The sequence below is a fragment of the Acinonyx jubatus genome, chromosome C1 (assembly GCF_027475565.1).
Source record: "Acinonyx jubatus isolate Ajub_Pintada_27869175 chromosome C1, VMU_Ajub_asm_v1.0, whole genome shotgun sequence".
Lineage (NCBI taxonomy): Eukaryota > Metazoa > Chordata > Mammalia > Carnivora > Felidae > Acinonyx > Acinonyx jubatus.
The window spans coordinates 214,082,026-214,095,121 of record NC_069381.1 but is presented as its reverse complement, the minus strand read 5'-3'; the positions used below and the strand labels follow the sequence as shown (position 1 = coordinate 214,095,121).

Genomic DNA, 13,096 nt, shown 5'->3' with positions numbered 1-13,096 from the left:
TCAGATCACTCTAATTTGCTAGACATGTCCGCTATTATCCATACTTTAATGTACAAAGGCAACCCAAGAGCCAAAACGGCAAGGTGGTGCCGAGACTCAATCACCATTAATGTGCATATTAAAGGTCAGTGGGCTGCATAGTTCAGTTATACCGCGCGGTAATCCGTCATGTCTAGTGTAACCCAAGGACTCCCTGAGACAGCCCATAAAGCCATCTAAATTTGACTGTTTATGAAGGTTAACCCAAGAGCACTGATTACAGCCACGGAGCTGACACACATAATTAGGTTAGAAAAGCTCTCTAAGTGAAACCGTAGACGGATTCTTATAGAAACAGATGTTTATCCAACTAATGCTGTTGGGTGAGTGCCATGTGGCCGTGGCCGTGGCCCTGAGATGCTCGAGTCTGGAACATCCTTTTACTCGCTTGCCTAATTGTTAACTCAGAGGTTTCTGTCTAATGGCAGACGACTGCACTGCCCTGGGACCAGCCAAATGTGGTGCGAGAGGTCATGGCTGCCTGGCACCCTGTTCTGCCCACCTCCTTTGCAGCCTTGGACTTACACCAGGCAAAAGACGGACAGGAGTCTCCCACAGAATGAACCTGGCAGAGGCGGCATCGTCACAGGGAAAGAGAAGCCGCCATCCTCGTATCAAAGCAACATGGCGGTCAATCCCTAACTCCAACCAAGATGCCACTTTCTCCCACTTAATTAGAAGAGGAGCAAGTCGCAGAGGGGGATCCCCATGCTGGGGAAATGGGATAAGCCAGAGGAAGCAACATTCAAGACGCTGAGTTAGTGGGCCCCCTTATCTTCTTACCCTGGGAGGGAAAAGGAAGGGAGTGGTGACTGATAACCAAGATAGACCTCAGAGGGTAACACCTGCCCCAACCCTCCCACCACCACCAAGGGGTTTTCTTTCCGGGTCATAAGTGGGAGAATCCCCAGCCACAACTCAACAGAATAAATCCCTCACCAAGGGGCACACACTGTTAACCAGAGCAACTCGACAAGCAGCACTATTCTGTCTGTGGGTCCCTGATGTCCCTGAAAAATTCAGACTCCCTTCCCATTCGGATCCATTGCCTTCCTCTCCCTGCAATTTCACAGGTAACAGACATCTAGTATATCGACATAAAGTAGGGCGCCCATGGTTGCTGCTCCCTCTCTCCACCCACTCTCTCCTGCCCTCCATTCCCTTCTTGCTATCCGGCCGTCCATCACACAGTCTCTGTGGCCTCATCCCCATTGCCACACCACCTACCACATCTCTATCGATTCTATTTCCAAAACCGCCTGGAGTCCGGACAAGGCTCCCTTGTCCATCTCCTCTGCGGCCACCTGCTCCAGGCCCCGGCACTCATCTCACGCTTGGTCTCCTCCCCATCCCCAACGCTTGCCCGCTGCACTCCATTCCCCATGTGACAGCCAGAATGATCCGTTTAAATCCTTATTCAATCAGGTCACCTCCCTGCCAGACCCTTTTATGGCTTCCCACTGCCATTTGGATAACATCCAAAGCCCCTTTCATGCCTAAAAGCACGATGGAACATAATGAAAAGTAGTACAATTAGAGACCATCTTAAAGAAGCAGAAGAGGCGAGTGTCCCAGTGTCTCGATATGCGCTTATTATAACAAGTTAACACTACTTCTAGCTATAAGTTTCCTAAAAGCCAGTCAAAAGGGAAACACTTGGGGCACAACTGGCATTTTTAAACAAAAGGTGGCGTGAAAACACATCTGGAGAGAGCTGCTGATGCTACACCCAAGGATTTAACTCAATCCTTGTCTAATGATGGGAAACCCATTCATCACGACTAGGGCGTTAATGAACCTCTCTGCAAGTCCACAGGGCACAACACGGAGTAATGTATGGCTCAAACAAGACACTGTCGTACGTGAAAGTGCTTTGTAAAACATAAAGGGCATTAACCAGTCTTAGGTAGTCTAAACCGAAAGCCGTATTCTGTTTCCACACTGTTTGTATTGCCCCTCTGTTCTCATCACTGAATGGAAACATTTCTGAGGGGGATAACTGAGGTCATGTGGTCAAGGCATTTTGCTTCTTGATGATCTAACAGTGTTTGGCGAGTCTGCTCATTCTAAAAGAAAATAGACAAGATCTGTCTCCCAAATATCCTATTTCTTAGGCAAAGCTGAGGCAGGTACAGAATGGATGGTGCAAGTCAAAGTGGCACGAGTCACAGGTTTTACTGCAGACGCAGGAGCGGGGCAGCATTATTCTGGCCTGAAACTTAATAGGGAGCTCTATGAATTTAGTTCTTTAGGAATAACGAATCATTCATCCTTCCACCAACTCAGAAAACGATCAAGTGTCTGTTTATTGCCTTTGGCCATGAACATAAATCCAGAGCACTTACAACAGAAAATGGTCAATCGTGTGATGAACCCAAGGAAAGGACCCTATTTCAACGTCGTTGGAAGGTGTTGGTGTGTGTTCCCCATTCCAAATCGCCCTTCCCTTCCCTCCTGACTCTCCTTCCCCCTTTCCAGTCCTCTGCCCCCCATACTCCACAAAGAGTCATGAGGGTCTCCTCACTGCCCAAAGCAGGTGCCCAAGGACACTCTTTACAGACATTTGAAACTTTAGAACATTGATGTACAGGTAGGTGCCCTATCTCAGGGCTGCCTGTGTGATCGTGTAAGTCCGTGCCATGCACATTCCAGAGACCCCCTTGTTATGATGAGTGATTTTCTATTGTACCCCGGACATCTGGGTAGTATATTAGGCAATCTGGATCCTCTATGAATCTTCCATTTTAACAGCGGTCACTCAGGCTACAGCCAGCACAGGTCCTGGCTACAGGTGTGGGCTGTAGGTCCGGTGACAGTTTGGATTGGAATCCTTGCAGCGCTATTCTGGTCTCCTTTGTATACTGCCCAGAGGCCACAGCATGTTTATTCAGGTCAGTTTCACATGTGAGCGGTTAGGTGTCTGCCCAGGACTTCTTATGTGAGTTGAAAGAATCCCTTTCTTCAGCCCTCTCCCATCTGAAATTCTCCTGTAAATTTCTACGCTGGGAGTGGGAGGGGCACCAGCTGCCCTGAGAGAGGAAGCCCAGGGTCTCCTATGTGTCTTCATTGACACTGAAACAGGAAAGGAGTGCCTCTGCCCAATGTAGGGGAGAGGGGTGGGTGTCTGCACTCCCCTCTCAGGCTCTGCTGACATCACCTTGGGGTGGGGTGGCGTGGGGCATCCATGGCGTTGAGTTGGGGCATGGGGATGTTGCCAAAAAAGTTTTCTGTCCTACTGAAATGTCTTTGGACCAGAAAGAGCAAGATTGTCTTGGTGTTTTTGTCGTCTACTCCTTCCGGCAGTTCTTGGTTTCAGGCTCTCCCAGCATGCAGTCTGGGAAAAATAGGACATAAAAAAATAAAAAATAAGAAGTCAGGGAATGTATTGCCATGTTATTCCTCTAGCCCTGAGGGTCCTAGCCAGTCTTTTTGATGTTAAGAGTCATCTTAGGATCAATTGTCTATTGCCTCTGTCCAGGGTTTTGCTGTACTTAGCAGGAGTAGCAGAGAGATAAGTCTCCACCATCTTTTCCAGACTCAGAAGTCTAACGAACTTTTTTTCTTATTTTTTTAAAAAGTTTATTTACTTATTTATTGAGTGAGAGAGAGAGAGAGGGAGAATCCCAAGCAGGCTCCATGCTGTCAGTGCAGAGCCTGACGAGGGGCTCTATTTCACAAACCATGAGATCATGATCTGAGCCGAAATCAAGAGCTGGACACTTAACCGACTGAGTCACCGAGGTGACCCTAACAAACTTTTTTTTTAACAAACTTTTAATTTTGGAATAATTTTAGATCTACAGAAAAGTTGAAAAGACAATACAGTAGTGTTCCTGTATGCCCTTCACCTAGTTTCTTAATATCTCGCATAACTAGGACACATTTGTCCAAACAATATCAAGAAATTAACACTACTGCATTACTCCAACTATTGGTCCATTATCACCGAAACTCCAGATTTTATTGGATTTCACCAGTATTTCCACCAATACCCTTTTTCTAAATGCATTTACTCATCATGTCTCCAGTCTTCTCTGGTCTGCAATCCTCTGTCAGTACATCTTTCCTTTCAACGACCTCATATACCTGAAGAGTTGCTGGTCAGGGACTTCGCAGGGCCCCTTAATTTGGGTTTGTCTGATAGCTTCTCATGATTTGACTGGAATCATAGGTTTGGGGGTAGAATCTATGGAGATGCAGTGACCTTCTCATATCAGGAGGGACACAATATCAGTGTGACTTATCACAGGAGATCTTAACCTTGATCACTTGGTTAAGGTGGCATCCGTGAGGCCTCTCCACTGGAGTGTTAGGATTTTTCCTCTCCATACTTTTTTTTTAGAGAATTTTCAGGTCCATTTCCATCAGTGTGGAGTTATATGTGATTACTTTATGCTGTATCTTATCATTCAATATTACGTTATCTATTTTATTGCCAAAATTCTTCTAGCATTGAGCACTGACTCTTTCAGGTTGTTCTTCGTCAGTTTTAAGGGTGAAACGGGGGAAGAAATTCCAACCCTTTGTAGAGTCCCCCAAAACCCTGCCCATGCCCCTCCTCACATACATCCTAATATTCACAATGAATTCTAAAGTAGGGATCTTTGGCCATATTCAAAGCTTCCAAAGCTATTTTTTAAAACCAAAGTTTATTTAGCTAATCTTATAACTAGAGTGAATGATTCCTTTGGTAAACAAAAATAAATGTTTGAGTTTCAAGTATCTCCAAACATAAGATAGCTCACATAAAATTCTCACACACTCCTGCTATGGGCTTTGTTGAACAGCAGCTGAAGTACTCAGAGGGGAAAGAGTCTGTGCACTCAGGGAAATCACTTTTAAATAAGCTACATTTATTAAACACCATCCGAAGAATTTTAATTCTATTGAGCTTCCATTTGAGCATTTGTATAATCACTCAACTATTGCAGCAAAATCAAATGAGAAAAATTCAACATTACTTTCAAACAGAGACCAAAGTTTACCAAAAATCTTCTGGATCAATGGAAGATATTGTTCAATAGCAGTAATAAAAATACTGTTGTACCATCTAGAAATCAGATAGGATGGAAACAATTGACTAACAAGATTCACACTTCTATAAAATATATTTATAAAACACTAACCTAAAAATTAGGCATCAAGTCGCCATTTGAAATGTTGTATAATTCCTTAACCAGAGTAAAAACAAAGTAGAAAAATTTCAAAATCATTCTAGAAGAAAGACAAAACAAAATTCTTGCCATGTTTTTGGAAGATTTTAGTGGACTTGTTAGCAACAGTAGAGATACTATAATTGCACTATCTACAAATAAAATAAAATAGAATCAAGTAATTTATGAGTCACATTAAATAATCTGCAGTTATAAAACATTATCTAAGAATAACAAAATCCTATCAAGTTTCCATTTGGGCCAATAAAAACTAACAGAAGTAAAACTAAAAAAAGAAAAAAAAATTATTTTGGTAGAGACAAAAGTGTCTTACTGTGGTTCTGGATGTTCAGAAGCAGCCTCATTGAAAGCAGAGGCAACTCAGAAGCAATTCATTTCTGCCTTTAGGCTGTGTGGCCAGTGCTTGGTGTAGACATACTTCTCTGCACCTCAGGAGAAGACGTGCTGGGCGAGGTGACCCCCTAGGTAGGGAAGACCTCTAGGCAGTTTTTTCCTCTCATTCTAGAATGTGGGTAAGGACAGAGTCACTTCACAGGAGCTGCCCCTCACCCCAGAGCCCTTGGAACCTACACCATTTGACAAAGCAAGATGGAGCCCAGGCCAGCCACATTCAGTTCCTTGGCAAGGCTGGATCAAAGCCAGCCCCTCCTTCTCGTGCTCAGTGTAAGGCCACCATGTGGGGATGGGGCTGACCTGGTGGACGCTCTTGGCCAAGGGTCTGCCAAAAGTCCATCGGCAACAGCAGGGACAAAAGGATACTTTGGAAACCTTTAAGATTCTTCCTCAATATTTCTGGTCCCAGATAAGCACTCTCATTTTTTAAGTTGTGTGGCGTCTCTCAGCCAAAAGAGCACTCAGTGCATTATCCTGAGCTTTTACTTTCGTGGAAAATAAGCTGTCTTGGATAATAGCCAGTGGTTCCTTCAAATTTTTCCAACAGAACTTTGGCTTGTATTGTATAGGTGTCATATGAGACACCTTTGCATGTGCGACTGATCCTATCATGTGCTTTGGAAGATTCTCCTGAACCCCGACAAGGTAAACCCCCTCCAAATCAGATCCTTGGCAAACACTCTTTCTTTTCCTTGATACAGTTCAGGAGGATGCTGCCTCCTCCTTCAGACTGTGATTTTCTAACTGTGGCAAAGCTCTCCCAGGGTAGCGACCTCTTGTGTGATCTTTAAGGGCATCGATTGTTTCATCTGCTTCAGTTAATCCGTGCACATTTGGATTCTTTCTTCCTCAAGAGCTTTTAACTAGGCATTTAACTTGGCTACATCAATCCGTGAATTCAGAACCCTTTGATTCACCAACATGATCAATCCCTCGTTAATGGCTTGGAGGAAACTTGCCTCCATGGACTCTGCCACCTTCCTCCTTCAGTCCCAGAATCCAGCTCTGTACAAGGATTAGAGCCCTGGAATCAGAGTTTTCTGCAAGGTGCAACCCAGTTTCCCAAACTAGCTTCCTACAGCACCCTTCTCTGCCCCAACATCCCCTGACTCTGATTAACATCTTCCAAAAAATAGCATTTCAGGACACACTTTTGGAAAGGTAGATATAGTGAGATGCAATCATTGTAGGTGTTTAACAAGGCATGTGAATTTGGATTGGGAGTATTATACTTGCCCCATCCATGTAGAGGACATAGCACAGTGTCTGACACCCACACAGTACTCAGTCTTAGAAAATGGGTCTGCTCTGTTCCCCCAAGTGTCTCTTCTTTGGCTTGAGTGTCCTGTAGATGTTCCAATCCCTTTTGGGGAAAGACTCAACAACCTTGCTTTGTGACAGGGAATGACTCTAGCCCTTCTTGAACCCTTTGGATCTGACGAGGGAACTAGGTTGTTCTGACTTGCAACTAATGGCTTTCCACTTGTGGCCTCCCTCTCTCCGTGAGCCTCACAACTGGACAGCTGAGACAGAAACTCCAGCATGACTTTGCTGGGCTTCTGGTTTTAGCTGGACATGTAAAGAACTCGGATGTCAGCACTCCATCCTTGCCATGAGAAAAGCCAGATGAACTGAATACTGAAAACTTTTGTTGGGCCCTTCAGAAAACTGAGGTCTCAAGGCAGACCACCACCCTGACATCTGAAAAAATAGGTGCCCTGAGCAGACAGAGGACCTGATATTTACTAAACTGAAACAGAAATCACCAGATGCCACAAGCCAATAGGAACATTAAGGTAGGAATTTTGAGGAATTGCTAGACTCTGAGTGTGGGATACTGAGTGAGAACCTCTTAGGGGCCACAGTTTTAGAGAAGTCCCCACACTTCTTCAGCCTTTTCCTTCAGGAACTCCAACTAACAGAGGATTGGGTGAATGCAAAGGGAATACCCTCCCTGCAACACTTCCCGTGGTCCTGATAGGAGGAAGGAAGGAGTAACCATTGTGTAATCCTCCTTACAGAACACAGCCTTCATCTTGGGAAGGACATTTCCAAATAGTAGCAGTGACACCCCATCCAGCCAGTGAAAGGGAACTATGTGTGATCCAACCACCTTCCCCACTCTCTACACCATCTGGTTAGGCCTCCAATCACAATAATGCTGGACGACAACAGAGTTACTGTCAGAGACAGATTCTGAGGAGAAGCACAGAGGGAGACAAGAACAATCGAGGTCAGTGATGAAAGTGCCCCTAACAACACCTTTCGGGGTTCAGCTACCATGGCACATGAGGAATTGCATAAGGCACAGCTTCACCACTGGCTCTGCAATCCACAGACCATGAGGCAAGTAATGACGCACATCACTTCAGTCACCAATCCCATCACTTCCTCCAGAGTCTGTTGTTGGATGGTCACCCTCCTACTCAGGGCGTCATGGACAGCAAAATGTCTATTTCTGTTGCCTCCTTGTGTCCTGGCAATAAAACCATGGGATGTTTACAATGAATGGATAATCAGAAAAGGGCATTGGCCAACATACATGAGCATGCATGTGATAAATGAAAAGCGGTTTGTTCAGGAAAAGTTCAAATTGAACATAACCAGATTGGTAGATGAAGTGGATGACCATGGCGATACTGACATAGCTGCCATGAAGAGGCTCCACATGTGAACCAGGACCTTTGTGAGCCACCCTGCCCAACACACATGGGGAGATTCGTTCTGACAAAAAGGAGAAAGATTCCTTAGTGCCAGGGATGCCGGATCAACTTCACACTAATGGAACTCCCAGAGATATTTCATGACATTATAACAGCAAAGGAGACAATGTTGGAGGCTGATCAAAATGGCGGCCTGCCAAAGCACAGAGAGGATGCCCAGTACCCACAGAAGGTGTATATGAGGAGAAGGCAAGCAATGATCACACATCTGATATTTTTTTTTACAAAGAATGAATGTTTCTAATGTTTTACATTATAGTGTTCTAAGTAAATATTAGTCTTACTACTTTTCATTTTCCTATACATTAGGAAACAACAGCAGGAGAGTTTTTAATGTTTTGACAAAATATTTTTAACCATCTTATTTTTCCCGTTGATTATCGAGATCGCTCTGTGTAGTTTCAGCTTCCATGGTCATTTCTACAGCCCCACGCAACTATACAAAGCAAGGATGCCTGTATATGAACAATCACTTCTTTTTAAGTTTATTTGTTTATTTTCAGAGACAGAAAGGAAGAGAGAGAGAAGGAGAATCCCAAGCAGGGTCCACACTGTCAGTGCAGAACCCGATGCAGAGCTCAATTTCACAAACTGTGAGATTGTGACCTGAGCTGAAATCAAGAGTCAGACACAACCAACTGAGCCACTCAGGTGACCCCAATCACTTTATTTATTTTTTTATTTTATTTTACAGAGAGAGAGGGAGAGCTCATGAACAGGGGAGGGGCAGAGAGAGAGAGAGAGAGAGAGAGAGAAGGAGAATCTCAAGCAGGCTCCATGTTCAGTGCAGAGCCTGATGCAGGTCAATCCCATAATCCTGGGATCATGACCTGAGCCAAATTCAAGAGTCCAATGCTCAACCAGCTTAGCCACCCAGGCGCCCTACAAACAATCACTTTAAACGCAAATTGTCCAAATACAACAGATACAAAACAGAGATTGTCAAATTAGATCTAAAGGAAATAAAAGGACTCAACTATATGCCCTCCATGAGAAACACATTTTAAACATAAAACTCAAACACAGTAAGAGTTAAAAAATGAAGAAACATATACCATAGATATAATTCAAAAACTGCTAGGGTAGCCACAATAATCTCAGACAAAGCCGAATTCAGAACAAAGAAGACTATCAGGAACAAAGAGAGATATTATATAATGGTAAGTGATCATTTCTTATGGAAGACAGCAATCCTAAACATGTATGCACATAACAACAGGATGGCAAAATCTATAAAGCAAAAACTTATAGGACTGAAAGGAGAAATCAATAAATTCACAATCATAGTTGGAGACTTCAACATCCCTCTCTCAGTAATTGATAGACAAAGCAGATAGAAAATAGTAAGGAAGTAAATGACCTGAACAGCATTATCAATCAACCTGGCCTAACTGACATCCAACAACATTAGAGTATACATTCTTTTCAACAGTGCACGGAACATTCACTAATATTGACTACATTCTGGGGCATAAAACACAGCTCAACAAATCTTTAAAAACAGAACTCATACAAAGAACTCATACATTATCAGACTGTAACAAAATTAGTTTGGAAATCAGTAAAGAACAATAACTGGAAAATTCCCAAATATTTGAAATTCTACAATAAGCTGCTAAACAACCCATGAATCAAAGAAGTCTCGAGGAAGTCAGAAAAAATATTTTGAACTAGGAGACAATGAAAATAAAATGAAAATGTGTTTGATGCAGTGAAATCGGCACTTAGAGGAAAATGTATAGCATTAAATGCATACTTTAGAGACATATATTTAACATTAATAATCTAAACTTTCACCTTAGGAAAATAAAGAACAAATAAAATCTAAATGCAAGCAGAGGAAAGAAATAATGAAAATGAGAACAGAAATCAATGAAATTTACAATAGTAAAATAGTGGAGAAAATCAAGAAACCAAAGCTGGTTCTTTGGAAAGACCCATAAAGTTAATAAAACCCCTAGCTAGGCCAATCAGGAAAAAAGAAAGACAAAAATTATTAATACCAAGAATGAAAGAGGAGTAAAAAAATAAATAGATAGATAGATCTATGGGACAGAAGAGAGAGCTCAGACATAGACCCACATGAATATGGTCAATTGATTTTCAACAAATGTGCAAAGGCAATTCAAGGAAGAAAGGATAATCTTCAACAAATAGGGCTGGAAAAATTGGACACCCATATGCAAAATGTTAAGTCTTGATCTACATCTGCCACCTCATATAAAACCTAACTCAGTGGATCATAGACCTAAAAGTATCATGTAAAGCTGTAAAGTTATTAAAGAAAATGTAGGAAACAAATCTGTGACCAACTGTTGGGCAGAAAGGTCTTAGATGAGATAATGAAAGCATAATCCATAAAATAAAAAGGTGATAAAGTGGACATCATCAAAATTCCAGAACATTTGTCCTATGGCAGAGAGAGAAAAGACCAGCTACCTACTGAGAGGAAATATTTGTGAGTCATACTACTGACTACGAACCTGTATCAGGAATATATAAACAACTCTCAAAATTCAACATAAAACAAAAAATCCAATTTTTAAAAAGTGGGCAAAAGTTAAACAGTCACTTCGCCAAAGAAGATATACAGACAGAAAGTACAAGAAAAGATGCTCAACATCATTCCTCATTCGGAAAATGCGAATTAAAGCCACAATAAGTTGCCATTACGTGCTTGCCAGAATGACCGCAATTCTTTTGAACTGAATATACCAAGTGCTTGCCCGGATGCAGAATAACAAGAACTCTTACACGCTGCTTGTGGGAATCAAAATAGGACAGCTTTCCAAAGCAATGTGACAGTTTCCAATAAAGTTAAACATACTCTTCCCATATAATTCAGCTATCCGTTCTGAAGTTCTCAACCAAGAGAAATGAAAACATATGCCCTCCCCCAAAAAGCCTGTATAGAAGTGTTTAGAACAGCTTTATTCTAATTGGCAAAAGCTAAAAACAACCAAAATTTCCCACAATGGCCAAATGTGTAAAAAAAAAAAAAAAAAAAACCTGTGGTACATCCATAAAACGGAATACCATTGAGCAATGAAAGGAACAGGCTGTTGACACATGCAAAAACACGAATGAGTTGCAAATATTCAAAGACCAAACCATAGAGACAGAGAACAGATCTGTGTGACTGTGAATAGTATCTAGGGGGGATTTGCGGTCTGGGTGGAAAGAGGGGGGGCATTGGGGGTCGGGGTGGAGAGAGAGAGAAAGTCTCTATCCTGACTGCAGTGGCGGTTACATGACTGTGCATTTGCCAAAACACGTAGAATTGCACACCAAAAAGAATGAATGCCACCTTATGTAAATTTTCAAATAGCCTTAAAAAGTCAAGGTCCATTGTTAAGTATCCATTCGTTTATGCACTCGGTTATGTTTACCATGTGACTATTTTATGATGCAGACTTTGCTGGATTCTGTGCAGTGGCAAACAAGATAGACAGGGTCTCCATTCTCTAAACTCACGGTCTGGTGCACGAGTTGGCAAACTACAGCCCAGGGACTATATCCAGCCCACCACTTATTTTGTAAATAAAGTTTTATTGAAACACAGTCATCATGTCCATCCATCTGTGTATTGCTATGGCAGAGTTTAGTTGTCACAAAGACCTATAGCCCACAAAACCTCAAATATTTACTATCTAGCCCTTTAAAGAAAACGTTTGCCAATGCCCTAATGTAGAGGGTCTCAAGCTTTATATTGACCTAATATCTTTTTGGAGCCTATTAAATTCAAGTCCTACCCAGAAAATTTGTAAGAAAAGTCTACAGATTTCTAGAGGATCCTAAAGCAAGTAGTTCTGGACCTCTTTGGGGAAAAGCTATTTAAGAAATACAGACATTAGGGGCACCTGGGTGGCTCAGTTGGTTGAGTGTCTGACTCTTGATTTCAGCTCAGGTCACGATCCCAGAGTTGTGGGATTGAGCTCTGCGTCAGGCTCTGTACTGAGCGTGGAGCCTGCTTAAGATTCCCTCTCTCTCTCTCTCTCTCTCTCTCTCTCTCTCTCTCTGTCTCTTTCTCCCTTTCCCCTTTTCCCCCACTCGAGCTCTCTCTCTCTCTGAAAGAAAGAAAGAAAGAGAAGGAAAGAAAGAAATGAAGGAAGAAAAAGAAAGAAAGAGGGAGGGAAGGAGGGAGGGAGGGAAGGAGGGAGGGAGGGAAGGAGGGAGAGAAGAAAGAAAGAAAGAGAAAGAAAGAGGGAGGAAGGAGGGAGGGAGGGAAGGAGGGAGCGAGGGAAGGAGGGAGAGAAGAGAGAAAGAAAGAAAGAAAGAAAGAAAGAAAGAAAGAAAGAAAGAGAAAGAAAGAATACAGACATTAAGCAAAGGACGGCAACTGGGTGTTTGAAGGGTTTGAAGGGTTGTCTGAAGGGTGAAAGTACAATTCATGCATTAAACTCCAGCTTGACAGCCTGGTCCTTTTAGAAGTTGCTTCAACTATTTGAAGGTGGCACCCTCTGGGTAAAACAATATTTTGAAAACAGATGTTTCAGAAGAATTATGGGCATGGGGTTATTTTACTCACCTTATCTCCAGTTATGAATATATATAAAACTGTTCAAGAATTTGGTAATAAAACCACACATTATTTTCTGTTTCAGCCCCAGTCCAGCCCAGCCAGGGTTCCTCAGCGAGACAAGACGGCCCCTCCGCAGGGGGGGACAAGAGCTGTCTCCATGTGTAATCCTGGGAGCAGGGCGGGGATGGAGGGGGTGCGGGAGGCTGGGGCAGGGGTCGTGGGGGTGCCGTGGGAGTGGGGAGGGC

The 13,096-nt window shown here is 42.8% G+C and overlaps 1 long non-coding RNA gene across 1 annotated transcript in view; it reads right to left on the bottom strand.

Annotated features, from left to right (window-relative positions):
- Positions 1-1,448: 1,448 nt before the first annotated feature.
- Positions 1,449-13,096, bottom strand: part of LOC106968411 (uncharacterized) — a 28,195-nt gene continuing 16,547 nt past the window's right edge. The window contains exon 3 of the long non-coding RNA XR_001429135.3: positions 1,449-3,373. This is a non-coding gene — a long non-coding RNA (uncharacterized LOC106968411). The remainder of the gene's footprint in view (positions 3,374-13,096) is intronic.